General features: G+C 36.6%; 1 protein-coding gene and 1 pseudogene across 1 annotated transcript in view; one reads left to right on the forward strand and one right to left on the reverse strand.

Annotated features, from left to right (window-relative positions):
* The window catches only part of CNTN5 (contactin 5), a 1273287-nt gene that overhangs the window by 303171 nt on the left and 943460 nt on the right, over nt 1-26656 (forward strand).
* LOC117029771 (40S ribosomal protein S8-like) lies at nt 1417-13030 on the reverse strand (annotated as a pseudogene).

Below are 26656 nucleotides of genomic sequence, written 5' to 3' on the forward strand. Positions count from 1 at the left end.
TAGAGAAAGGAATGAGGAGTGACTGCTAAAGGATACAGGGTTTCTTTTGGAAACAATGGAAATTCACTAAAATTAGTTTTTGTTGCCATACTCTCTGAATATACTAAAAAAAGTTGAACTATACATTTTAAATGGGTAAATACTATGGTATATGAAATATATTTCAATAATGATAAAAAAACAACTAATAATCTTATCCTTGAGAAATGTATTTTTAAAAATGTTGGAAAGATTATCTTTAGTGTTTAGAAGTTTCTCAAATTGGAATGGAGCACCAGAATGCATTGCGATTTTCAAACAGAAATATGAAGCTGGGAATTAATTTTTTTATGACTGCTATTATAATTCATATAAACACAAATTTTTTATTTCATATTGACTACAATATATACTATACAATATTTGAGTTATACTTGGAGAAATAGGTATATAGCACTGCATATATACCTATATGCCCATACAGGTGCATATATTTACATAAGGATGTACAATATATGAAATATATGTGTTATGTATGAATATATAATATATATTGTAAGACATAAATAGCAGTTGTCAAGATGTTTCATAACTCTTAAGAGATAAAACACAGTAATTTAAATAGCAATAGGTATTTAAAAACATTTGTCAATTATGCTAATTTTGCAGTAACAAGAGCCATACTTTTTGCATCTAGTAGAATTTATATACTTATTCAACAGCACCGCATTGACCTTATATTGCAGTCTACATGCTCTTCAGTGCTTACTTATTTTAGAAGATAATTAATTTTAAATTTTAAATTTTAAAATGTGTTACACTGTATACAAATGTTGTAATACCCTGGTATGCTCATTTTTGTTAACACTAGACTCTGTTGGTCTCTATTTATAAAGTATTCTGAATAGATAGTGTTACAATGTAAGATAATATAAAATACTAAACTTTGAATCAGAGCACATGCTTTTAAATAGCAGATCACTATACTAATATTAATTAATATTACAAATCCGAAACCCATTTATCTTCAAAGCAATTTAATGTAAATGATTAAATAGCAGCATAATTATATCTACCTTGTGACTTACCAAAGATAAGAAATGACACGTGAGATTATAACTGGTGGAAAGATATAGAATATCTTGATCCAAACTATCATCTTTGTAGTTTATTTACATGACACAAAATGTCTGCTGTACCCACCTCTCTCTTTCCTTCTTCCTTCTCCTTCCTTCCTTTCTGCCTTCCTTCCTTTCTTCCCTCCTTCCTTCTTTCCTTCCTTCCTTCCTTCCTTCCTTCCTTCCTTCCTTCCTCCCTCCCTTCCTTCCTTCCTTCCTTGTTTTCCTTCCTTCCTTGTCTTCCTTCTTCCCTCCCTCCCTCCCTCCCTCCCTTCGTTCCTTCCTTCTATCCTTTTTTCACACAGAACAATAAACACCTTTATTGCAAGAGTTCAGATAGGAGGAAGGAGGGAAGGAGGATAGATTTGCCTTCCCTGGCCTTGTTTTTCCTCAGCTAGAACTCCAGCTCCTTCTCTCTAGCACATTGGCCTGGTCTTGAAAGGATGCGTGCAAGAAGTGTGCCCTGCTGGAACTGATCGTCTAGAAGACTGCTGATGTGGGCATTCTTTTTTCTTCCATCATATTGCTTCTGAATTTCTTGTTTGTTTTGTTTTGTTTTACTTAAAATCTCTTCCTCCTCAGGAATCAGCTTGGCCCCCATCTGTGACCCAGGGGCTGTGCGTAGTGGGACTCATACCACTGCCGGTACTGTCAGTGAGCACGATGCAGTTTTTTACTAGGGTGATGGTGTGGACCAGTGCATTGTTGGATGCACTGCAGACCACATCAATAATCCTTGTTTTGCACACACAACACTCCGAGCCCCAGAACAAGTTCTCCACTTCCAGCCTCAATGTACGGTACTTCTTGTTGCCTCTACACACACCAGCTGTGTGTATGCGGTGGGGGCCGATCTTAGTGTTGGGAGCAGGGCATCCTGGCTAATATTTACGCTCCTTGTGGTAGGAGGTTTTCTTGCCCCCGGTCTTGTGGCACTGGTGCCTGTTGTCCCAAGAGATGTCCAGGGCTCAGTGCCAGCTGGAAAGAGCTGTACTCTACGCTTTCTTTGCTAAATTTTAGTCAAAGTGCTTGAATAGTACTCCTAGTACAAGTGATTACCACTCTGGGGGTGGGACACGTCTTTTAAGTGATTGTTGCAGAATTTCCACCGGTGGTTTAAAGTTTGAAGAAGACAGCAAGGAGACTATATTTATATTAAGAACATGAATTCATCTCCATCTTAAGAATTTCTTTGAAAGTTATTATCACTCTTTAATAACACTCTACTTTCTAATAAGCAGCATATCCCTAAAATGGCTTAAAATAGCTCCTCCTCCTAAACACAGCCTTCATCTGTTTGTTGTCCCTCCAAAGTATATTCCAGGTTAATGCCTGTATCAATGTAGATAAAGTCCCCTTTCTCCGTGTACCTTGTACTTTGGAAATCACAACTTCTGAAATGATTTAAAGTTAATAACAGTTGTTCGTAATCTGGGGGAAGAGATAAGGAGAACAGAGCTGAGCCTAGGAAACTTGTGATATAAGTTACGTTTGTCTTGGAAGTGCCAGAACTTTCTGCACACAGGACCTCTCTTACTGCCTGCCTGTCCCCAGTAACCTAATGCATCTGTCAAACCTGATACATGAAGCGAGTGTCCCAGACGAAGCCTGCCATGAACAGCCCCATATTCCAGAGTTACCTCTCATAACCTCTAAACTCCTCCATCAAAAACATTATCTTTGTATAAGGAAAGTAATCTGATTAAAATCATTCATGTATACATCAATTTGCCTTACTTCAGGAATTGAGGGTACAAAGAAGTTTACATATCTTTAAATAAACAATTTAGGACTGATTCTATGATCCCTGTAAACATATTCTTCTCTGTTCTGAAAATAATTTAAGAATTACTCTGTGAATAATTCCTATTCTCAGGGTACTGTCACAATTCTGGTGGCAGCTGATGAAAATAAAAGTTTTAAACTCAGACTCACTACCTGGGGTTTGGAAAATAGCTCACTACCATCAGAGCAGAATGCTTTGAAGTCGGTTTTAGTGTTGTACATTTGGGCTACAATTCCTTGCTGCCCAATGAGAATAGATAATCGGTTGGCCACAAGTCTTACTGTCAAAGAATCAGTAACTTCAGTTCTGAATCATGGTCACCTCCATTGAATAGCCTTTGCTTAGAAATAGCTGAGGAATCCATTTTAACTGCTATGGCTTTGATCATGCCTCTATTTGACTGAAGCCCGTATCTCGGTATGGAAAGAATGAAGACATAATTCAGTAGTGGTTGATGATAGTTCTATTTAATACCCCATTGATGGGTTAATAATATTTTAAATATATTTGACTTTGCTATACCTATCCAATAACCCTAAAGTATAACCACTTTCAACAAAAGTGCTATAGTGCTGGGCTTGATTCAGGAGATGACTCCAATCATAACCATTTCAAAACAAAAGAAGCACATGACTCTAGGAGCAGTCAAGCTGTTACCTTTAGACAAAAGCAAAATAAATCATAGTGACCAGAACACTGTGTTAGCATGTCTTTGTCTTTCTGAATGAATTATGAAATAAAAATAAATGAATACATAAATAATTCACTCAGTAAAGTTTAATATGTTAGGCGAAAACAGATAGTCTTTATTCCTCCTGTGTTTTCCTAACAGGAAACACTCAATAACATCTGTTAAGAGTTTCACAAACAGCAAAAGTTGGCAGTCTGTGAAGTTTTAATTAAATGAAACAAAAAGAACTTGAGACTTGGTAAAATTTCTGGGTTATTGATGCCTAACATTTATGGAAATAAGAAAATAAATTCCAGGTCAATTTTTCATTGATGTGATGTATTAAAAATGCCCTACGTTTAGGCTATAAGTATATATTCTTTTAAATAACTTAGAAAAACATTTTCTGTAAAATGAAGTGGTAAATATATAATCCTCAGCACTGTTAGTAATAGTCAACGTTTAGCCTTCTAAAAAGGAAATAGAAAATTGTACAGTTTTTGTGTTTTGTTTGAAAGGGTTTTATCTTTGATAGATTTCTAGAAGGACTTTGAGGAAGAGTTATTGAAACTGAAATTTCATACACTTTCTTAAATGTTGGAATTTTATCCAAAGCTATCACACTTTTCTAGGAAACTATATAACAAGTAATAGAGGGAAAACTGTACTTAGGTCTTTAAGGTAACCAGCATGGTATTAAGCTTTGTGTCACAGTAAAAAAAAAAAAAAAAAAAATAAGTAAAATGAATTTATGTATTAGACAAATGATTTAAAATACAAGCTATGATATTTGTTATCTCTACACATTGAGGAATTTACTTATCAAACATGAGTTTTATTTTTCTCTTACATAGAATAATGGTTGTTATGCATTCATACAACAAATGAGATAAGGATATAGAAGCAAGGCAAATATATGAGGCATATAAATATAAGGTAATAAAAAGGTAGATTGATATATGTAAATGAAGAGAAGAAAATAAAATACCTACCATAGTGCCCAATTAATTACTATAGACACTCAATAAGCTATCACTGCTAGTGTAGTAATTAGCTAGCAATATAAAGATGCTCCCAAGTTTTTATTCTGGAGTACGAATTGTTGATGTATACTTCTCTAACTTTTAGATATAAATTGAACTAAAACCTTTAAACTATTTTTCCATATTTAAAAGAAACTTTTAATTGTGGCAAAATACACATAACATAGAATTTACCATCTTAACTATTTTTAAGTGTACAATTCAATAGTGTTAAGTATAAAATTCTTAAACTTTGAAAATATTAAGGAATCACAAACTCTTGTTTCTGATTTTTTTTAAAATATTTGTCTGTAGTAATATAAAATGTCCTGATGGGTATGGCTTCAGTTTCACATTCCCCTTTGATGTGAAAACTGCATTCAGAACCTTCTGTTAGCATTCAAATTAGAAGTGAAAATAAAACAAGTATACAGATTTATTACAATTACTAATGAAATATAAAACTAACTAACATCGACTGTTGTGTTTGGGTTTTTCCCTTGAGATTTAAAATAATACTCAGACTACATCTTCCTAGTCCTTCATTTGACAGCATAGAAAACCGAGGCCTACATAAGTTAAGTGACTTGTATAACAATATATTAATAATTATCTAGCACTAGAAGTGAAGAACACTGACTTCTAGTTAAATATTTTTTCTGAAACTTTAACACATTTTTATTTAAATAAATAAGTTCTAAGAGAAAATAATGAATTGTTTTTCTTCTTATTGTAATTTTTCTTTTCATGATGATTTATCTCCTATTCTTTGGTATTGATGAAATGACTTTTCAGTGTTTTTGTTTTGTCTCTGATAAGACTAAGGTAATGCTTTTGTTTTTTTTTTCACTTGCCGAGGACTTTAAAGAAATGTATTCTAAATATATATAACTTCTCTATGAAAACATTCTACTTTATCTAACTACAGTATTTGTATAATTATATTATGCTTGAGTCATTTATCACAGATTCATCTGCCTATACCAAAATTAATGTAAGAGGCTTCTATTTGTTGGATCAGAGTTCTAATATCATTATTCAATCTGTGAGCTGCTCCCCATTTGAATCAATAAAAGGCTGAGAGGTCTTGACAAGCTATATTTTTTCTAATATTGATCTTGATGACCAAGCTGGTGCCCTAGAGTCTAACCATTGATTTTAAAGGGAAGGTCTGTCAAGTTGGAGGCCAATTGTATGCTATTAAACAGATCAGGTCTTGTAATTAAAGAAAATGTCAGCCTGTCATATTTTATAAAAGGGCCATGGGAATATTTTCACACAGTTTTCAAGCAAATTAGAACGTATGCAGACCTGCTGGAGCCAAACACATACACCAAGCCCAGCATAAGCTTATGCAGAAACTAAATCAATGTTCAAATGGTAGTGATTCATTGGCTTTCTGTTTTCCCAAGACTCAATGATTTAAGAAATAATTTATGATCCCTGGCTTTAATAACATGCACTGCTGCATCAACTTAAAATGCATCAAACTCTTCTGAAAGAAAGTAACATCCAAATGAAAAGCTAATTTACTGTCAGGATAATGGAGAATATCCAATCTGTACTCTACAGTCTTTGCTTCCTTTCTGTTTCCTTTTAGTACCAGCTGTAAAACATAACTTCTTACACCATTTTTATTACATATTTTCTTTATTCATTCAAGAAACATTCACAGAGAACATACAAGTAAAGAGCTGTTGAAGAGTTCATATTAGAGTAAAAGAAAACGACCAGTAAAAATGACATTGTATTTGTTGTAATTCAGGTATAGATAGTACATGTGCTTTCAAAAGGTGAGCGAGTACTAACTTAGGGATGGATATTTAGGGACGTTTTTACAAACTATCATTGAGATGAGTTTTACTGTATAAAAAATTGAGTCTTTGACAATTTTATAAAATGGCATGATAAGGTCTTATTTATGTGTTAGCATTGATTTCTGAGTTTAGGGATATAACAAAATTGATAATAAAATACAGAGATGTTAAAAATGTAAAGAAAAATACCAAAATACCAAGAAGAAAGTAGACCAAGAGCACAAATAAACAATTTCCTAAGGAGGAAATACAAATAAGTATAAGCATTCCGAAAAATGTTCATCCATTATTTTTTCAAGTATTGAATATGTCCCAATCGCTCTTTTTTCTTTCTAGAATTCCTATTGGATGTATGTTAGGACTTTTGCCCATGTGACTGTATGATCTTATTTATGCTTTTTTCCTTTCACCCTTATTAACCCCTCCCAGTTTAAGTTTGCATATTTTCTGTTGATCTTTCTTCAAATGTATTAATGTTACCTTTGGCTGTGTTGAGTATGCTGTTAATCCCAGTCAATGAGTAATGTTTGGTATTGTATATTACCACTTTAAAATATAGATTTAATTTTTGTGTATTATAATTCTGTAAGATATGTCAACTATTTTCCATAGTTTTTCTCTTTCCTTAATGTTAGTCATAATTATTTTGAAATTATTTTCTTCTAACGCCAATATCTGGATTTTTATAAATATGCATCTATTAACTATTTTTTCACTTTTCAACAGTTATTTTTTCCTATTTATTTAAACATCTAGTTTGTTGTTACCGTTTTCTTTTGTTTTTCATACTGGTCATTGTAAGTGATATAAATTGTTGAGATTCTAACACCAGTATTTGTCCTCTAAAATAAGGTCGTACTTTATTCTGGTGGGTACCTTGATGCTGAAGAGGCCTAGGTTTTACTTTGTTAAGTTACTTTGTTTTTTATTATTATTTTCCATAATCTTAAAGCATAGCTCTTATTATTATGTCATGGTTCTTACTCCAAGTTTCATGGCCTTTGTGGGGTTTCAATGGAAACAACAGGGTGTCCACTGCAATCTCTGCAATCTGGCTAAGCCAACACTGGGAGACCCCAGATTCTTCACTTGTTCTCAGCCTCACAGCAGCTTACTGCTTCTAAAAACTTCCATAGTGTTTTACCCTATGCATTTGCAGTCCAAAAATTGGACAAGGATAAACAAGTATTTCCATACAAACATGTGAGATGTTTTATACACAATTCCCCTTCATTCAGGATCCTGTTCCATCAATCACAGCTACTTCTGTAGTAGTCCCAAATTGTATGACGCAGCTCGTCCACTTATCAAGACTATTGCTCTTTATTCGGGCTCTACCTTCCTACACTAAAGTGCAGAAAATATCTCAAGACATAGATAAAGGTGGTATTTATTTTGTGCACTCACATATTTAAAGAATCCTACCTTGGCTATTGTCCAATGCCAGAAATCAGTTGTTTTATATAATAATACTCAGCAAACAATTGTTCTATATAATTCTGTTCAGAAATAAACATACAGATTAATCTCAAAATTACTGCACTGAATGAAAGACAGACAAAAAGATCATAGCATATGACTTAATTATATAAAAAGCTAGAAAGTGCAAAGCAATCTATAGGAATCAGCAATTACCTGCTAAAGTCATTAGAGAGGATTACAAAGAGGCATAAAGAAATTTTTAAGGACATTAGAATTGTTCATCATCTTGATTGAGGTGATGGTTTCATGGGTGTGTAACTATAACAAAACTCATAAAATTATACGCTTTAAATAAGTACAGTTTAGTGTATGTCAATTATACCTTAAAAGTTGTGAATACACACAAATGTATGAGTAATATACAGAGGGTGCCACAAAAATGTATACACATTTTATGAAAGCAAAACTGTATTAAAATTTTAATACTCAATGTATACCGATTACAAAAGATGAATACAAGTCACGTATGACTTCTGCAATTACAAGAGGTGCTCAAAGTGGTTACCATAAGTGTCCACACACTTCCGATTATGGCGAACTACTGCTTGAGCAACGTTGACCAAAGTGTCCACTTGTATACATTTTTTGGCATATATATATACATATGGCATATATATATACATATATATACATATACATATGTATATATATATATACACACACACACACATATATATATGTTTATATCTAAAGAAAGATACATGATGGGGATGAAAAAGTATAGCAAAACCATATAAAACCAAAAAAGTGTAGCAAAATCAATATAGTAATTTTATAAAGCAATTCTGTAATGTATATCAAGAGATTAAATTTTTTTCAACTTCTTAGATACTAACTCCAAGGACATGTTATAAACTGTAAACAAATGTGTTTTCAGACAGGTGTTTACAACAGCATAATTTAAAGTCTCAAAGAATTTGATGCAAGATGAATGCCCAACAACGGGGCATTCTTAAATAATGGCATTGACATATAATGAATTGTGGGGTTATTACATTACATTTTTTTTCATAACAGAGTTTTCTATTTTTTGCCCCTCTTTTCCCTTTTGTTTTTATTGAAGAACATCACAGACAAATAAATTTATCATAAGTGTACATTTTAATAATTTTTTAAAAAATATATAGAACTGTATAACCACCATCCTAATCAAAATACAGAATACTTCCATAAACGGAGAGGTACCCTTGTGATACTTTCATTAAATTCATAACATAAATGGGCAACTATTTCCTAATTTATATCACCGGATATGAGTTTTGCCAGTTTTTGAAATGAATGCGAACTACATTACAAATATTCTTGCATCTTGAAGTTTTCCTTAAAATATTATTTTGAGATTGTTCATTCTATTGTGTATCAGAAGTCTTTGTTTTTATTTGTGAAAATATATCACAGTTTATTAATTCTCTGTTGATTGAATTTTGTCAAACATTTTTCAGCAGCTATTAAGATGAATATATGCTTTTTTCTTCATTTCATTAATATAATCCATTAATTTGATAAATTTTTAAATAGGAAACCCATATAGCATTCTTTCCCACTAAGTCATGATATGCTATAATTTTATATATGCAACATTTATGTTGTTAATTTTTGTCAAAAAATTTGAGGCCATATTTAAAAAGTAATCTATATTTTCTTTATTTTTTTTTTCAGTTAAAGTTGGTTTCATTATTATTTTACATTAATTTCAGGTGTATAGCATAGTGGTTAGACATTTATATAATTAATACAGTGATCCCCCTGATTAGTCTGTCGGTTTCCATGTATTAGGTAGGGCTGCTATGTCTTCTGGTCTTAGTAGAGTGGTCTTATGTGTTAGGTGTGCTGTGGGGCTCAGTGATGCAGTCTTTGCGGTCACCTGCGCCATGCACTCTAGGTGTTTCCCCTGTGTGGTTTGTGTGTTGCCTTCTTCTTGTAGTTGAGCCTTTGTTGATAACTACACATCAGTGGGAGGGACTAACCCTCAGGCTCACTTGTTGTGAGGACTGGCCTTGATTACAGTGGAAGGGGTGACCCTACAGGACAGGATCTGTCTCAGCAGGATTCTGGTTCCTGTCCAACCCGCCTTTTGTGTGTGTCATACTTGGAGGCATCTGGGTAATGCTCCAGCTCATTTTGAAGGTGGCCACTGGGGGCGCCAGCCCCAGGACCACCTTGGAGTGGATCACCTATAGGTCAAGTTCAGCCACAGCCCATGCACCACCTGGGGCCACCCAGCAGGAGCCACAAAAGATCAATAGATGACTGCCACCCATGCCATGCTTGGAAGCACCTTAAGAGGCCAAGCCACAAACCAAGGCTGACTGTGCTAGTGTTGAACTTAGGGCTGCTCAGCCAGAGGTAGAGGACATACTCAAGCCAGATGCTGCTTATCTGGGTTCCATGAACTTTTGAGTTACCCTAGGAAAGTCTGCAGCTTGAGCCAAGGCAAGAAATTTGTACGAAAAAGCCACTGGAAGACGCTTTGGTGTGCCAGAAAGTTGGGCAAGGCCGGGTCTTGATTTGCCAGGGCATAGCGACAAATGATGGAGTCAGATATCGCAGCCACCTGCGTCTACATGCCAGGAAGGGGAGGACTCAACAAAGAAACAATGGTTTCCACCAGCTCCTCCATCCAGGAGAAAGCAACCTCTCCAGCTCCCATCCCAAGCCAGCCAAATTAGTTCCCCACCATATGTCCATGCCACCTTCCCAGCTGCTGCCCCAGAACTGGAGCTCAGAGCCAGTGATTCCATTGGTGGGTAAGTCTATGTATGGTCTCTTTAAGGGGCACACCTGTGAGTGCAGCCGCCCTCCGTCTCACTCAGTCATAATCTCCGCTGGTTTTCACTGCCAGAAATTATGGGGACTTCTTTCCCCAACACTGAAACCTTGGGTTGGGATGGGGGTGGGACCTCTTGCTTCTCTGTGGGGTGGGGGTGACCTCCACAGCCACAATACCCTCCCAATCTTTAATTGCAGGTGTGGGACCAGCCCATTTAGCATCTTTGCCCCGCCTACCAGTCTTGTGGCTTCTTCTGCACTTCTTTATTTGTAGAGCTTCACTTCCGTAAGATTATAGGCAATTCTCAATGATGGTTGTTTTGTAATTTAGTTATAATTTTGATGTGGTCGTGAGAGAAGGTAAACACAGCATTTACCTACTGTGCCATCTTGGTATCTGCTTCATCTAACCTACTATTGATTCCCTGTATTCTTTATCTCTGTTATTTTATTTTTTTTATTTCTGACGGGTTCTTTTGTATGTTTTCTATCTCCGTTTTTTTTTTTTATGTTTCCTGTCTCTTTGTTGAAGTTCTTCCTGATATCATTAAGCATCCGTATAACCAGTGTTTGGCACTCTGTGTCTGATAGCTTGCTTGTCTCCACTTTGTTTAGTTCTTTTCCTGGAGCTTTCTTATGCTCTTTTATTTGGGGCACGTTTTTGTCTCCTGATTTTGGCTGCCTCCCTGTGTTTGTTTTTTTTATTAGGTTGGGCTGTGTCATGCAGGGTATCAGGCAGGGTCTCTGGTCCCGCTCCCCACATAAGAACACAGGATATGGTGAAGCCAAAAAGGAACACCCACGGAGCCATAGATAGGAGAGTCATACCACTATATCCTTACTGGCAGCTGGGTTGGAGACACAGGAAGCAGGAGCCACACTATCCGCAACCTGACGTCTACTTCTCTCTGCCAGCCAACCTTACTTGCTAGGTGCACTCTGCCATGCTAACTGCAATCCCCTATTGCTAGCTCAGCCACCATCTTCTTGCTAGCCCCCACTTTATTGCTAGTGTAGCCACGGCAGTTATATTATTGGCCAATGGCTCACTGGTTATAGCTGACGGTCAACTATCCATCACAACTAGCAATCACAACTAGCAATCACAGTTGATAGCCATTTACTACCCGAGTGAGCACCTTTCCATGTGAGGGCGAGAGCCTGGAAACTGCACTCCTGACTCTGTCCCCACAGGCTGCTATGTCTCCTGGTCTTAGTAGAGTGGCCTTATATAATAGGTGTGCTGTGGGGGTTCAGTGGCACATTCTCCCTGGTCATCGGAGTTGAACACTCCAGGTGTGTCCCTTGTGTGGGTTGTATGTGCCCTCCTCTTGTAGTTGAGTCTTGATTGCTATTTCCATGTCAGTGGGAGAGATTGACCCTCGGGCTCATTGATAGTGAGGACTGGACGTGACTACAGTGGCAGAGATGTGGTACAGGGGCTGATCCTACAGAGCAGGATCTGCCTAAGCAGGGCTCTGGTGACTGCCCAATTTGCCCCTTAGGGTGTAGTCCTTAGAGGCGGATGAGTGATGCTCCAGGTCATTTCAAATCTGGCCACAAGGTGCTCCAACCCCAGAGCCACCTGGGAGGGGACCTGTTGTAGGTCAAGTTCAGCCACAGCCCATACCCCACCTAGAAGGAGCCACAAAGCAATTTAGTTATGGCCACTACCCATGCCATGCTTGGAAGTACCTTGAGAGGCCAAGCTGCAAACCAAGCTGGCTGTCACTAGTGCTGGGCTTAGGGCTGCTCTGTCAGAGTTATGGGACATGCTCAAGCCAGATGCTACTTGTCTGGGTTCTGCAAACCTTTGAGAGACACTAGGAAAGTCTGCAGCATGAGCCAAGGTTGGCAGTTTGTATGAAAAAGCCACTGGAATCAGCTTGGCTGTGCCCGAAAGTTGTGTGCCAATGGGGTCTGTAATCACCAGTGTGCGGTGAACAAATGGTTTAGCCATCTTGATGGAAGCTAACTGTCTCTGCATGCTGGGGCAGGGAAAGGATCAACAAATGCTTCTGCCAGCTCTTCTGTCTGGGAGAAAGCTGCCCCTCTAGCTCTTATCCTGCAGCCAGACAACTCATTTTGCCTCAATATGTCCCTGTCACCTCTCTAGCTGCTGCCCCAGTGCTGGAGCTTAGAGTCAGTGATTTTGTCAGGAAGTAAGTACAGTGTGATCCCTTTAAGAGGAGTGCCTGGGACCCCAGCCACCCTCCATCTTACTCAGTCACAATCTCTGCTGGTTTTCACAGCCAGAAATTACGGGGACTTCTTTCCCTGGCACTGGAACCCTGGGCTCGGGAGTGACTGGGACCGCTCTCACCTCTGGGGGTATAAAGCTGGAAAACTGCAGCCGAGATATCCCTCCCAGTTTTTAATGGTCGCATGCAGGACTGGGACCAGACTTTTCTGAGTCTATGCCCCTCTCCTTAGTCCCAAGGTGGCTTCTCCTGTATGTTCTTAGTTACAGGGCTTTGGTTCAGCAAGATTTTAGGTGATTCTCAATGATGGTTGTTTAGCAGTTCAGCTGTAATTTTGATGTGGTCATGACAGGAGGCAAGCACAGCATTTGTCTACTCTACCAATTTGACCTGGTGATCCTAAAATTTTTAAAAATCATTTTCACCACATATAGTTGTTTCACTAAGGAGACGATCCAAAGAGATCATCACACTATCATTTTTGAATCAGTTTCTTGGGTACTCTTGTTATTTATAACAACATATTCATATTTTGATCTTTTCCAAAGGTATAAAAATATCCTAACTTTAAATTTATTTTAACTGGTTATTGAAATACAGGCCTTTTCAAAAAGTTTAATTCATGAAATCAATAGCATTGTAATTTTAGGAAAGTGTACCCTGTTCTTCATGCTATTTTGTTGTGTTAAAATTGACCATATCCTTAGTTGTTTATATAACATTCCAGCACCTGTACCTCTCTGACCTACCTTAAAACATCAAGAAAAGATTTTTAAATATTTTTTTAGCTTCTTCTTTTTATCTGAAAATTATTTTTTACTCCTATTTACTGTCTAGAAATATAATCTACAAAATTCTATTCCGACTTTTATACCTCCTAAACCACTATCGCTGAAGACATCATAACAGATGACTGTTTTGTTGACTGCCACTGCCTTTTAGCCAACAGAGAAATTTTAGGATGCCTCAATTCATTCTTTGACTGTGATAAGGCCTACAACATCTAACATAAATATCAGAAATGCAGGAGAGAAAATTTCAGTGAAATTTGAGTACATGTTTTACATTAATCCAACAAACAAAAACAAAATGAAACAAAAAAATCAAATTAAATAATACATAACAGTCACAAACATATCATTTGCTTCCTCAAAAATTTCAATGCAGTGGTATTGCTGGAAAGCTAAAAAGATATAATACCATGTGCATGGAGTAAAGAAAACATATGTTGTTTCAAAAAATGATCCTGCCACATACTTGCTTTTTGACCTGAGGTAAATTATAGGCCATCTATGAGCCTTAGATTTTTTTTATGTTTAATATGATGATGACTACTTTACAGAATTGTTGTAAACATTAGATAATGTTACACACATTGCATAAGCTTCACAAAATACATTTTTCTCTATATAATGTTTAATAGTTTCTATAGTTTCTATAATATCCTCCCTTTTCATTCAGTAGATGGCAATATCATATACCCAGGCAGTTAAGAAAATGGGCTCTACTCAATCTGCCTACAATAAATTGTATGGTATTGGCAAATTATTGAACATTTTTGCATAGGACTGTTGTTACGCATAGTTCAAATAGTGTATGTGAAGTGCAGAGAACACTGCAGCATTTCATAAGTATTCAATAAATATTAGCCATCATTATTACATCCTTAAAGCAATCCTATATGACAAATAGGAAAAACAAGGAATTCAGAAAAATTAAGGTAACTGTTTCAAGTCCTTCGACAATTAAGTGGTAAAAAGCAATCAGAAGCATACAGCTAGGATTGCAGGTCTTCTATTAAAAAGAAATGACAAGATTTTAATGAAGGTAGTTATGTTACTCATAGGCTGGAAAAAAGAGAGTGGTTTTAGTCAAAAGAGCAGAAGGAAGACAGAGGAGAAGAGGAGCTCCTAGAACTACTTGGAATTATACTACACTCAATTTTCTGTAGACAGATGCTGTCCTCTCAGGCATCATACCATTATCCAAAATTGTGAGGTTGGTTTTGTTGTTATTTTTCCACTATTGTTATTTTTTTGTAGAATACTAAGTTCAATAAATAGAGATCAAATATAAATCAAATAAGATACAACTATCAGCATATAAATTCAAACTAGGAAAACAATTTCATAAATATAGGTCATAATTCAGGAGTAAAAGCAAATTATCTTGAAATAGGTAAATCATTGTGAACCATTCTCAGCTTGAATTATTTGTACTTTGACACAGATCTTCACTTCTTTGATTATAAAAATCTTATTAATTCATTTTTTATTTGAATCATTCATGTCTAACATCAACACATCCATCCAATAATTTATTCTAGACTTAAGACTTCCGTAGACAGCTAAAAATGTGCTAAGCTGTTAACATTGAAACAGCAGGAAAATTCTCACCTATTGAATGAGAGGACAAAATGGTTTATTTAGGATTGGATGGAGATCCTTCCTGCTAAGGTGAATTTAATTTATCACTAAACAAAGACCCTATGAGTGAAATATAGCATCTTAAAGTATACATTTTCAAAGAAGGATCAATTTATATAAAATTGATAATCAACAATTTTGTTTCTTAATTATAAAGACCATTTAACAAAGCTTATTTAAACTGTCTGCAATAATCAAGACAACTGTAAAGCAAATATTTAATCTAATCATTTGCATATGGAATAGGAAATATTGTTTTTGCAAAATTTCCATAATTTTAGATTACTGCAGCCTGAGTTATAGCCTGCACTTTATTGAATTAATAAGGTATTTGTCCATAAAAATATATTCTAGGATGAGCATATGCTGGACTTTGAATAAAGAAGAATGGAGTGGATTGTTTTGCTCTTAGGTATCTAGGGGCATGAGACAGAAGTAGATTTGAGACTAGATTAGCTCAAAAGGATCAGAAATACATAATATGTGAAATCATCTGACCATGTATGAGCAATTTGAAGACCTAAGTCAGCAAATGTTTAATAAATTGAATAATGCTAGTTTTGAATGTAGAGCTTCTCAGTGAGATAACACATAAAGCCATGTCACATAAATTTAATGAACAATCATTCATCTATTTAATTGATAAAATTAATTATTTATTCCTTGTCCAATTGGAGTGTGTGTACATGTATATGTAATAAAATATTTTTATCAACTGAAATATTTTAACAATCCCCAATTGCTCCTCTAAAAAAAAATTTACAACTGTACAGATGTAGTTCGATAAACACAGTATATCCTATTATTCTGCTACATGAAGAATTTTGAATTGCTGTTAAATTCATTCCATGAATATGGATATGTCACATCATATATAGTTGAATATATAGCGTCTCATTCTAAATAACTACTTTCACTGGTTCAGTGGTGACTATATATGAAAAGACTAGTTTTACTTTTATAATAAAATAGCAAGAAAGAGTATTTAATTTCTAGGCAGGGAGAGAGAAAATTCAGCCTTCACTGGAGCAAGATTAGAAGCAAATTCATATTGGAAGGAAAATTCCAAGTAATTGACTGGCACACAGCCAGGGATATGTTACAATGACACCAACAACTACTACTGCTTCTATTAATTAACAGTGGCATGTAGAGGAGAGTAGAAAAAGGGAAAAGAGAGAGAGAATGTGAGATGAGAGAAGGAAGAAGGGGAGGGAGAGAGGTGTCCAAGTGTAATTAAAATATCCATAATTCTTTAAGATGTGAACTGTATTAGGATGTGAAAAGAATATAGTGGGAAGATGAAAGGAGAGTGGCTTCACGGAAGAGATAATATTTATTGTGTACAATAAATGGTGTTTTTTGGTTTTGTGTTTTTTTTTTTTTTTAATTAGGGATTCTGATTCAGTAGGTCTGGGGTGAACCTGAGATTCTGCATTTCTAACGGTCTGCCAGACAATGCTGATGTTGCTGTTCTGCAGACAGCACTGTGAGTAGCGAGGTAATAAAGGATGGGGAAGATTTTGATGTCTGCGAGGTTGGACAATCAACTTCGTGAACTCATCCTAGAAAAAGTGCTACATACCTCATTGATGAACGTCACTAAAGTCACCATCAAAGTACTCCCCTTGGGAAGGTATGCACCAATGCCAGCACCTAGTCCACCCAAAATTGCCAGTTCAAAACAATTTTGGAACTCTTTCTGGAATGGCCATCAGAGCTTCGTCGTATTATCCTTGATGACATGAATGTCATCAAAATGTCTTCCTTTCAATATTTCCTTTACATTCAGGTAAAGAACGAAGGCATTGGGGGCCAGATCAGATGAGTAGGGATTGTGTTCCAATCAGTTACTTGTTTACAGGCTAAAAACTCCCTCACAGAGAGTGTGGTGTGAGCTGGTGCATTGTCGTGATGCAAGAGCCATGAACTGCTGGCGAGAAGTTCAGTTTGTCTGACTATTTCACACAGCGTTTTCAGCACTTCCAAAGAGTAACCTGGTTAACTGTTTGTCCAGTTGGTACAAATTCATAATGAATAATCCCTCTGATATCAACAAGGTAAGCAGTGTCACTGCAACAAGTTCAGGAACTTGATTGTCAGTCCTCATATTCCAGGCAAAGTGAAGAGTACACATTATTACATCATTGAAGAATGAAAGCATTTTGTCTGGTGAGCATAGGGAGACTATCAGATAATGAAGATGGGGGAAAAAATAGGCCATGAATAGCCTCAAGCTAAAGATCCTGAACTTTAATTGATTGATTGATTGATTGATTGATTTTTGGCAAAGGGAAGGCTACACATGCCTCTGTTCATAAGTGTGGCACTGTAGTTTTGTTTGAAAGGAAGCAAACAATGATAGCTTAAAGGATAAGACAAAATGAGGTAGTGAGAGAAAGAGGCAAGGGAAAATTGTTAGGAGGCTGCTGCCATTGTCCAAGTGAGAAAAGCACCAGGAGGAACATTAGTATTGAAGATGGAAAAGAGTGTCCAGATTTGGCACCTATTTCTGAGTTACAATCACGGAATAAATTACTAGACGGGATAATCAAATGTCAAGGAAAATGATGCTTTATATTTTGTTTTCTTAATATTTTATTTTGCTTTTGCAAGGAAAGGAGTGAATGAAAAAGTGAAAGAAAAATAGGTAATATTTAAAAAGTAAAAGTAAGAGGTGGTATGACAATAATGAGGTTAGGGGACCTATAAAATATCCATACGTGTATTGATTAGACACTTGGAGGTTTGGAGGATAAATACTAGGAATAGGTCATTAATGTTGATAATTAGAGAGTGAAGGGGACTATATTGATAGAAAATATATAGCAAGCCTTTTTTTCATGACAATTTCTTTTAATTAGAAGGCTACTCTAAACTTAGCAAAGCAATTTTAATAAAATGATACAAATGATAGCAAAGGAAATGAATTTGTGTACTTTGTGGGAATGTGTGTATATGTGTATACAAATCTGAAATATGGATTTGGGAAAATAATGCCCATGATATTTGTTCTTTTAACTGGATGATAAAAGGAGCATGGACCCTTTTTTTTTTTATTTTTTTTTTCCCCTACAGGGGCCATTCCTGTTTTCTAATCATGTGCTCTGGTCAAGATGTCCCCAGAATAAATGTCCACAAGCTTTGCTCCAAGGCCAAGGGCATCTTTCTACATACGTTGACAAATAGTTTGGTAAATTGCTATAAACAAGATTGAAGCTGATGGTAACTGCAAATCATAAAGTAATTGATGATGCCAAGCAGTTTGTCAATATTCATATCCCTGGAGTCCCGTACATGGAAAAAGGCATCTTTCTACTCCTCTTAGTCGTTATGCATTGCGCTAAAATCACATTAGAGAGCTTTAGGGGAGACAAGACATAATGAAATTCAGTTTTGAATTTTTGTAGTCAGTTCTAGAATTTCTTATAGATTAAGAAATCACTTCATGGATTGATCATTTCTACCTAGAGCTGGTCATTTTTCTCTAATTAGAACTCATAGAGTTATCAAAATAAACATGTAAATGTTGCCCATCTCTCCTCTATTTGATGTTTTCAAATATACTCTCTCCTCCATGGAAGACTCCCATATTGGGAATTGGAGAACACATTTTAATTCAAGGCATTTTCTCCCATGACTCACATGTTTAGGAATCACAGAACCATAATATTCTAAGCACCACAGTTAATCTTCAATTTTGAAATTATACTTTTAAACAGAGGCAAAAAATACCCTTCTTTCCCTTAATGTGAAGCAAATCCCTCTCCTTCAATTAATAGCAATTGGAGGAAAGAGCGAAAGCCGAAGTCCAGCTGCAAGCAGCGTATAAAGAGATGATTACGGACTCTGGCAGCCAGCCAGACTGCCAGGCTGTTTTTCATGGTTGTTACTTTACTGACAGTACTTTCATGACATTTGTACCTTGACACCAGGAGTGCTAACAGCTGCAGTGCCAGAGGTAGAAAGGCAGAAAAGACCTTTCTCAGCTTTAGTTGCTCTCACAGATTCTAAGCACCCTAAGAGAATAGTCTATAAAAACTGGTATCTCCTTTGTGAAGCTTTTTGCTGCGGTATATAAAAAGCAGTTTTGTCCTATGACATTGGACTTAGGGGAGATAAGAGTTTCTCAAGATGGAAGACATGTATGATAAATGTGTGACTAATGGCAGTAAGAAGGTTGGTCAGGGAGCTCATGGTTTTATGAAATGAAATATTTCAACAACCATTTCTGTACTTGGTTATTTGCTACAGGCAGCCCTTGTGACCCCTCAATGAGGAAACCAAAGAGGACTAAAAGAGAAAAATTCTAGTTATCTTCAAGTTGGATGGTGTTCTTAACTAATAGTGACAGATATAACAGTATGACTTCTAGTGGCTGCTAATAATGGTAGAGCTTTAGGCTGTCGAGAAATGAGAAAGGTTAGAAGACAAGGGCATATACGTGAGAAAAGAGTTCAAATGATAAAAGGTGAGATGTGGTTTTAGGAAAGTTTATTTTTGAGACTCTGCCAGACTTTCTTGGTGTATTCAGAATTATTCTTGGCATATCATTGTGTCACTAACATTTGGACATACTCTCGAGAACCAAGGTCTTAAAAGGCATATGGTACTACATACTATCAGGGAGCCATTATGCATTGATAGTTGTTTTTTGTATATTAAGCTACTTCCTTATTCTACTGTTGCTACTGTTTTGGTCTTAGAAATGGGAAAAAATCTTTAGCTAAACATAATTACTTTCCATAGTTGCAAGAGCATTTAGGAGACATTCTACAATAATTAACTTACTATAAGAAAATTTCCTATAAATTTTTCAATCACTAATACTTTATAGAATATGAGTTTTTGTAAAGAGTCTTTATTTTTAATTTCGTGATAAGTGAGCTATCTGTAGTTTTCTGACAACTTCATTATGGGGACAGAGCCAGGAGTGCAGTTTCCAGGCTCTCGGCCTCACGTGGAAAGGTGCTGGCTCAGGTAGTAAATGGCCATCAACTGTGATTGGATGGCCATCAGCTGTGACTAGTTGGCTGTCAGCTGTAATCAGTGAGCCATTGGCTACTAACATAACTGCCGTGGCTAAGTTAGCAGAAAATGGGGGCCGGCAAGAAGATGGTAGCTGGGCTAGCAAGCACGGAGGGTGGCGGAGTGTGGTTTGCGGATTCTGTGGCTCCTGCTTCCTGTGTCTCCAACCCAGCCACCAGCGAGAATATAGTGGTATGATCCCCTACCTATGGCTTCGTTGGTGTTCCTTTTTGGCCTAGCCATATCCTGTTTTCTTATGTTCTTATGTGGGGAGCGGGACCAGAGACCCCGCGTGACTCCCTGCATGACATCCAAAAACTTTGTTTTTACTGATATTTCAAACATTCCATATACACAATGAAAAGATCTTTAAACAGTATAAAAATCTACGAATATAGGAGAGACATTCGGGAGTGTAGGGACGGAGTCCCAGAGAGCAGTTTCCAGGCTCTCAGCGTCATGTGGCTCAGTTATTAGATGGCCATCAGCTGTAACTAGTTGGCCATCAGCTATAACCGGTTAGCGATTAAATACTAATATAACTGCCATGGCTACGCTGGCAAAGGGTTTGGCAGAGAAGCAGATGGTCGATTGCGGATCATGTGGATCCTGCTTCCTGTGTCTCAAACCCAGCCGCCAGCAAGAATATAGTGGTATGACTCCCCTATCTATGGCTCCGTTGGTGTTCCTATTCGGCATCACCATATCCTGTGTTCTTGTACAGGGAGCATTTTGACCTCACTATATTCTGTGTCCACCCACTGAGAGCGGGAGCAGAGTCCCTGCATTGCAGGGAGAAATAAGAAATCTATTAATAACTGTCAATAAATTAAGCTAAAAAAATCAGGAGGGGAAAGAAAAGTATAATTAAGCATAACTCAATCACTGTGCCCATAATTTTCATTTTTTTCTTGTGCATTCTGAGGTCCAAGGAGTTAAGAGAACTGGTGATTTTGTGTAACTAATGAGTGGCTAGAATTCAGTATGCCAGCTCCCAACTTCAGGGTTTTTTCTAATGCAATATCCCTGGACATGTTCAGAAAGTCAAATATCAGTGTATTTTTTTCTTTTGGCACTTATGCATGATTCAGGTCAAAACGCAAACCTCAACTGGTGTTGAAGAAATCTAAATAAATTGATGAAATATGATGGCATTACATTATAGTAATTTTAAAAACTTGAATATTAAGTACTTTTTATAATTAATTCTCAATTGGGCAATCATAGAGAGAAATTTTGGAGGGGGAGAAGGAACTGCATCATCCAAAATATCCGCAGGGAAGTCTGCACATTTTTTCCATTTCATTGCTAATGAGTCATTTTCACCTGACTCCTGCTCCCACCACTCCCCACTGAAGAACCAGCTGTCAGTTTCCACAGCTGAGTGGGTTTGGTACCAGACAGGTGGCAGCAGGGTGGGGAAGAAATCGTGTCAGTGGGATGTAGTTAATCTGAAATTAGGGTGACCCACCTGGTATCATTAAAAATTGACTGGGTATCATAAATGGTTCACTACAATATAACCAACACTTAAAAGTTAAGGTTTTAAATATTCTTGATAAGATAAATAAGAATATTTGGCATTAATTGAATATTTGAGCAGTCTTCTACATCGTATTAAATCAAAGTCCATTTAGAAATAACAATTTTTTTATCTCGCATATAGAAAAAGTGAACTGGACTATGCTGTTTTGGATTCCAACATTTACTCACTCTCTCACCTTATACTTTAGGCTCTCTGAAAAAAATTTATCTTGAAATCAATAAAGCCCAGTTAAAGCTTAAATGGCCTAATATATCTGGAGTTTTTTGTAGACTGCTATTTAATAAGTGTATATGTATGTAAATGACAGCTATCATTGGTATTTATTCAATGGACTATTTTAATTCTCACAACCTGGAATATGAGTCTAAGTTCCTAAATGTACTCATAGCTAACAAGGTCTCTAACCACATGACTCAACTCATATTCCTGACCACAACTATGGCCATCTAATCTTGATTAAGTTCTTATGTTTTCTTCAGCTTGGAAGTTACCTTCTCCTGAACATATTCCCTGAATGCTCAGTAGTGGTCTGGGTGCCCTCCCTGTGATATCTTAGCTCCAGGCTGACCTCTCTATTATGGCACTTGTCACACAACACTGAAATTAGCTGTTTACCAGTCTTGCTCTCTCACTGGATCTGCTTAAGGGTGGGTCTTTATCTCCTTCACATTTGAATTCCCAATAACTAGCACAGTGAATAACACATGATGAAGACAATACATATATTACATATATGTAATATATGTATAATTATTACAGTCATATATTGCATAATGGCATTTCCATTAATGACAGACCACATATTCCATGGTGGTCATAAGATTATAATGGATATGAAAAATTTCTGTCACCAAGTGATGTCATAGCTATCTTAATGTCATAGAGCAAAGCATTACTCGTGTTTGTGGTGATGCAGGTGTAAACAAACCTGTGTTGCCAGTCATAAAAGCATAGCATATACAATGATGTACAGTACATAATACTTGATAACAATAAGTCACTGTTATGAGTTTGTGTTTACTATACGTTTATTGTTATTTTAGCGTGTAGTTTTTCTACTTATAAAAAAAAGTTTGCTATAAAACAGTATACTAGACTATGCTGAAACAGTGCGTTATGCAGGCAGCGGCCTCATACATCTTGTGTATTGGGAGTCTCTTGATTGCATCACTTTCTCTTGTGTTTGATTTAATCTTGTGTTGTTTTGCACAGTGACATGCTGTACAGACTTGTAGATTGGGAGCAATAGGCCATACCATGTAGTCTAGGTTTACAGTAGGCTATACCATCTAGGTTTATATAAGTATACTCTATGATGTTGTCACAATGACAAAATTGCCTAATGCTGCATTTCTCAGAACTCATCTGCATTGTTAAGTGACACATGACTTTATTTCTCTATTTATCAATCTATCTACTATCTATCTTCATCTATATGTTACTGAGGTCAATTAGTTTTATGCATACATAAAAGTACAGGAGCATATAAATAAGAAAATAACACTCATTCCTAGCGATTTATCTGATTTGCACTCTATGCAATTCTGGCTACAACATGCAGATTATTTTAATGTGGGCTGACCTGGGCTGCAGGGAGACCTATTCAATGGCAAATGCAGAAAATATGCTCATTTAAACAAAAGTAATAATGGAAATGGAGAAGATAAAGATATGAACCATATATAGGGATCAAATGAACATGATTTGGTAAAACAAAATGAAGTCATGGATGATGAAGAATGAGATATCAGAGAATGGTGGCTTTTGTAGCTGGAAAGATGGTGAAATCATTCACTGAAACTAACACCAGATAATGATATGGTTATTGTTACTGTTTTGGGGAGGGTTTATGAAGGGAAGCAGATGTATATAGTTCTTGGTTTTAATTTTAGACATGTTAATTTTATCATGCCTTTGAGAAATCCAAAGGAAGAAAGGGTTATAAATTTGGAAGTCATTTGCATGTAGGTGGTATACCGAAGTCTGGATTGCCTAGAAAAAAATTATAAAATAGCAGTTTAAAAAGACCAGGATTAAACTTTTATGAGCCTGGTAAAGAACTGTGATAATGCTACAGCTCAAGAAAAAAAATGGAATATTGAGAATGAGGGTAAATATCAATAAGAAAAGGAATGAATTTGAGGTGTGAACATGACAGTAAGTATAGATATCTCGTTTAGGAATGTGGTTGTATTAAGTAAGAATGAAACGGCAAAATTTAAAGGAGGATATGGGGTTAAGAAAGTATAATGCTTGGTTTTATATACCAACTTAACCGGACCACTGGGTGCTAGACATTTGGTCAAACATTATGCCTGGTGTGTCTGTGAGGGTGTTTCTGAATGAGACTAACATTTGAATCCATGGCTGAGTAATTGCCATCCCGAATGTGAGTGACTCTACCCAATCAATTGAAGGCCTGGATAGAATAAAAAGACTGACTTTCTTATAAGTAAAAGGGAATTCCTCCTGTCCAACTTCCTTCAAGTTGGGACATCAGTTTTTTTTTTCTGTTTTTTTTTTTTTGCCTTCAGACTTGAACAGATACATTGGCTCTTCCTAGGTCTTGGTACTGCCAGCCTTCAATACAGGGAAAATCACAATAATTATATAATAAATATATAATTATATATATATATAATTATATATTTTATATATAGAGAGAGATAGATAGATATAGATATAGATATAGATATAGATGTAGGAGACAGATGTTACTAAATACTGTGAAGAAAAATCCATTGAGCTCTGGGTAGTGACGTATGTAATCAGACCAAGGAATCCCATCTTCATGTGTCCACTGATGCCTCTCTCTTGTTGTTAAGTGTGGCACTTGGTCATATACAATGATATTCATGGTCTGTGACAGTGGATCAAACACTTGGTAACTTCTTCAAAAATGGTGCTGGCTAAAGACTGGTGGGCAAGAAAGTGAAACCTGTACCTAAAATACGTGTTGATTCTAGTCAGGAGGAATCCCTTTCCCTTCCAGGTTGGAAGGATACTACTGTGTTTAACTTTTTACCAAGTGGCTGGTTGATATCCTCACGGGATTGGATCATATTGATGCAGGCCAGTGCAGGGCTCCGTGTAGGCCTCTATTGCTAGCAGTTTGGACATTCTACAGTAGCAGTAGTTAGATCAGCTTTATTGAGTGAGATCCCATGTTGTTGGGCTTTAACCTAACCACTATCCCTGCCAAGATGGCCACTGTGTGTCATCAGTCCAGATACTAATACTAGACTGGTTAATAACAGGAACTGGCTTTAATTAGCCAAGCCATTCTGTGTATCGGTTCTTTTAGGATCTCTTCCTTAGTAGATATGGTAGAACAGTGCCCAGCCCCATACGTAAATCCATTTGTCTACTCTTCATATCTTATTGCCCCCCGGTTGTAAAAGTTTGCTATATTTGAAAAACAAAACAACACACCACAGTCTGAATAGCTTAAACAACAGAACGTATTTTCTCATACTTCTGGAGGCTAGACGTCAAAGGTGTCGCCGGGTTTTAGTTTTCCTGAGGTTTCTCTCTTTAGTTGCCTTCTCTATGTCTCCAACTGGTTGTCACTCTGTGATATTTCTGGTGTCTCCCTATGTGTCCAAATTTCTTCTTCTTATAAGGACATCAGCCATTTTGAATTGAGGCCTATCTAAACACCTCATTTTAACTTAATCACCTCTTTAAGACCTTATCTCCAATATGGTTACATTCTGAGGTGCTGGGAGTTAGGACTTCAACATATGAATTTTCGTGGAATGCAATTCATCCCATAACACCAGCCTTCTAATATTTTTCCTTCCAGTTCCTGACCAACAGGACCAAGCCACTTGCCCCTCCCTACTGTTCTTTTTTGTCTTCTTACTTCGGGCTATTTCTCTTTCAACACAAATTGTATGATGAGGTGCACTGTCCCTTGAAAGAAATCCTTCCATGCCCTGCAGATATCCTTCAGAATCAGCTTGTTATAATAGAGTGCTTATTTTCAGGATGCACATACATATGGAGTACACTAATCCCTGGCACAAACTTGGCCTTTTTCTGTCTTAGTCTGCTGGCCACTGAAGCCCCTACAAAGGCATAGGGTGAGTTAGTGGAGAGGTATTTTTGATACAGTAGTGGCGTCAGTGAAGGCAGGGCCTACTTCCATTGACACAGACTTTGCATGACATTGAATGCAATCAACAGACACACTTCACAGAAAAGGTGGTACATAAGTAGACCCATGAAAATGAGAACCACTGATCTAATTCACTTACCACTGTCTGGTTCTGATTAGGCTTGATCTTGGGTGCACTATCGACATCTTTAACTAGGAGGAGTGAACCACTTCAGAAGGCCTGGAGGGTATATGGATAAAATATTTTGGAGTGCTTTAGCCAGATGTTGTTGTTATTTAGTTTGATGTAATGTCTCAGCGTTCTGCTCCTTTCCAATCAAGGCCTCGACCATGGTGTGACAGACTTGTTAGGTTTGAGAGTTCAAACTTTCTGGAGCTCATCTATTTTTATAATTAACTCATGAGACAAAGCCTCAATGTTTTTGCCCTGTGCCTCTAAGGTGATAATTTTTAAATGCTACTAAGAGTTGCTCTGGCTTTCACACTTTAAGTTGGTGATTAACAGTGGTGTTCTGGTAAACCAGATCAGTATATTTAAAAATCCCTAAAGTATAGTATTGGCTAATTTGGGGTTTAATAACTTTTACCTTGGCTGAATTCAAATACTAATGGTAGCTTGAAAACTTTCTGAGTATTTAGTAATTGTCTATTGCAAGTGAGCTGACCCCAGCACACTGTTGGATTCTCTCTGA

The sequence above is a fragment of the Rhinolophus ferrumequinum genome, chromosome 11 (genome assembly GCF_004115265.2).
Source record: "Rhinolophus ferrumequinum isolate MPI-CBG mRhiFer1 chromosome 11, mRhiFer1_v1.p, whole genome shotgun sequence".
Lineage (NCBI taxonomy): Eukaryota > Metazoa > Chordata > Mammalia > Chiroptera > Rhinolophidae > Rhinolophus > Rhinolophus ferrumequinum.